The sequence below is a fragment of the Sinocyclocheilus grahami genome, unplaced genomic scaffold (assembly GCF_001515645.1).
Source record: "Sinocyclocheilus grahami isolate Dianchi unplaced genomic scaffold, SAMN03320097.WGS_v1.1 scaffold3364.1, whole genome shotgun sequence".
Lineage (NCBI taxonomy): Eukaryota > Metazoa > Chordata > Actinopteri > Cypriniformes > Cyprinidae > Sinocyclocheilus > Sinocyclocheilus grahami.
In genome coordinates, this window is record NW_015508498.1 from 8,793 (window position 1) to 12,576 (window position 3,784).

Here is a 3,784-nt window from a genome sequence, read left to right on the forward strand (position 1 = left end):
GGCACCACACAGGAGGTGTCACAGCTCCGGGATGCCCTCCCTTCCTCCTTCGTTGGACTCCTTTTGGCGCGAGGTCGCACCTTCCGGGAGGGAGAGGTACTGTCACGATCCCCATCTCCAGTCACTAAGCCTGTCACCATTACATTACACTACATTTCCCATAATCCTCTCTGGTCATCACCCGCACACCCTTCACAATCAACACATCTGTCTGCCATTACCCTCATCTAGAGATCTATTTAAACTAGCACAGCACTTACACTGACTGTCTGGTTCGTCATTGTTTCATTGTAAAGACTTACCTGACTACCTCGTTGGATACTCGCCTGTCTTCTGCTACAGCCTTGACTCCCTCTCATTTACACTAAGTGCAAATAGCTATAGATTATATTTACACCATGTTAAAATAGCAGGATTTTCTGCTATTTATACTACTTAATGCAAATAGTGGCAATTATCTGCACCTCAGTATTGTAGTACATTATAAGTGTTATGGAGCGACTTTATTAAACAGAGATGTGGTCACAACAGGCAAAGATCGACACTGGCAAACAAGGTTGAACAGAGCTAGACAAAAGAGTATTCTTAACACAGGCGTGGTTCAAAACATCTGCGAACGTTATCCAAAGGGCAGAGCAAAGGGATAATCCAAAACAGGCTAGAGTCCAGGTGAGAAGCATACAGTATCCAAACAGGACGTGACGACAGGGGTAATCTAGAGCAAGCAAAATCCAGGGCAGGCAGAGAACACACAGAAACGAGATACACAGGCTAGGATCTAAACACGGGAAATCAGGCAAAGAACAAGACTAGATTAGACTAGGAACTGAGACCGGGAACTAAGACTGGGGAAACAAGATCAGCTCCGTAAAGTAGCTTTCACTAGGAGAGCGATAATCGCTAAACAATACTCTGCGTTGAATGATGGTTTGAGACTGATCTTTATAGTATGTGTGTGATTGGCTGCAGGTGAGTCTGTAATCAATATAGCACAATGAGTTCTGGGAAATGCAGTCCGGGGAGAGGTGTAGCAGTTCATGAAAAGAGTCATAGTGGTGATTGGTAACCTCTGGTTGTGAGTGAATAGAAGTCCATGGACCGAAATTGTGACAATAAGACAGTATGCAATAATAACATATTGAGTGTAAATTATAATTTTTATTCAAATTATTAAATGAATGCCGCCACATTGGGACAATAAAGCCGTTTTTACACCTACCCTATCCCTACCCGATACTTTGTTTTCAACTTTTTGATTATTTCCTTCATTTTTATTGAAAATAAATGCCTATCCGATGTGATATGATATTTGAAAAGGGAGGGGAAAAAATCGGCAAAAGGTAGGTTCGAACCAGAGTCGATCACGTCAAAAACAATACAGTACACGCTTTACCATCTACACCACTGGAAATTAAGTTGACTGCTGTCTTTTGTTGACTAGTCCAATCACACGTTGGTGGGCGGAGTTAGTCAAGTCAAGTCAAGCCACCTTTTTTTATAGCACTTTTAACAATACAGATTGTGTCAAAGTAACTGTACAACATTAATTAGGAAAATAGTGTGTCAATAATGCAAAATGACAATAGTAAACACTCATTTTTCAGTTAAAGGCAGTTCATCATTGAATTCAGTGACGTCATCATCCAGCTCAGTTCAGTTTAAATAGTATCTGTGCAATCAAGTCGACGTTATCGCTGGATATTAAGTGTCCCCAACTAAGCAAGCCAGAGGCAACAGCGGCAAGGAACCAAAACGCCATCGGTGACAGAATGGAGAAAAAGGGAGGTGTAGTGTAGGGAGTTAGTGTAAATAGCCTCTGCCAACAAGACAGGCTGTGTGTGAAGTATAATTATAAGAAACTCCATGATAAAAGAGGTCAAAGGTCACCTCAGATCAGCGGTGAGGCCAGAAATCTCTAAGTGGATGAACCTTGATGAAATAGTGTGGACTTCTATTCTCTGTCTCCTTTTAAATATATTTTATAACTTTAACTCTTTTGAAAAGTCGTACCACCTGAACAAAACAATTCACTAAAAAGCATATGACGTAAGTTACATATTGGACTGTTTAGGACAAACAGACTCTCTGGAATAAAGCCAATTTTCCAAAGCTGTGTATGAGAGAAAGAGGACTGTTTAGGACAAATTAATTCAACAGAATTAACTGACTTACCAATACTTACTAATTTCCGTGAACCGGTCCTTTTCGGACAGATCGGCTCATTGAACGGTTCAAAAAGCCGATTGATCATCAAGCAATAACGTCTCAACGCATTTATTTTCTAACAACTCAGTGCAATGTTGTATCAATGAAAAATTCAAATAAGTAATTTGTGTCAACACATATTGAAACATTCAAAAAATAAAGTTATTTGTGTGAAAGCATATTGCTGATTATTACCATAATTCATAAAGTTAATGTGGTTTGTGGTCACATTTTCATTCGCGGATCCTTTATGTCAGATACTGACTAAACAATATTGACTAGCCTACAACTTGGATAAGATTCCTAGAAGTTTCACACCTACAGCACACATTACAGACATTGATGCACAAACGTGGCTAAGTTCTACATGTCTACATTATAAAGAATGAATAAACCAGTCTTATAAACTCCTTGATTTCACGTACACAACTTTAAATATGCACTGAACAAAATTATAAACGCAACACTTTTATTTTTGCCCCCATTTTTTATGAGCTGAACTCAAAGATCTAAGACATTTTCTATGTACACAAAAGGCCTATTTCTCTCAAATATTGTTCACAAATCTGTCTAAATCTGTGTTAGTGAGCACTTCTCCTTTGCCGAGATAATCCATCCACCTCACAGGTGTGGCATATCAATGATTATTGCACAGGTGTGCCTTAAGCTGGCCACAATAAAAGATCACTCTAAAATGATGTCACGAAGCTTCCTAATGTCAGGCCCCATTGACTGATATTGTATGAACAGCAACCAGCAGGACAAGCTCCTTACGGGTCAGCATTTATCATTATTATTGTGTGTAAGAGTTGGGGTGAGCTAGCAATGCAATCCATTCTGGGGTAATCTTAATTTTTAAGTAGTAATAAGTAGTAATGAGTCTTAAGTCTTCTCCAGAGGCAAGATCTTCGAGCAGCTGCTTGACGACTCCTTTGTGCGATCATTGCAAACATTACGGAGGTTTTTGTACGACTCTTTATCACTGTGTGAACACACCACCACTATGATAACTCTGACAGTAATAATCTCCTGTATCTTCAGTCTGGACTCCACTGATGGTGAGAGTGAAATCAGTGTCCGATCCACTGCCACCGAATCTAGATGGAGTTCCAGTGTAACAGTTTAATGTCTCATATATGAGGAGTTTAGGAGCTTCTCCAGGTTTCTGTAAGTACCATTGTATCTCATCACCATCATACACTCTACTGCTGGTTTTACAGTTTATTCTGACTTCTTGTCCTGGTTGAGCTGCTGTTATTAATGATGGACTCTTGAGTTACAGTGATCTTCCCTCTACACTCTGAAAGAAAGAAAGAACAATAATAAAATTAAGAAACAACTGTAAATGATTAATATTGTACACTTCATAGAATGAATAATCATTGTTAAAATTTTACTGCACAAACCTTGAGCAAACAGTGTGAGAGTCCAGATGAGGATGAGGATGTTGTTCATTGTTGTTGTTGTGTCTTGTGTGATGATGAAGATTGTGTTGTGTTCTGCTCTCAGTCATGAAGTGTTAAACTCACAGCACTATAAACACTCTCAGAGCACTGAAGCATGTGCTGACGATGCAAAG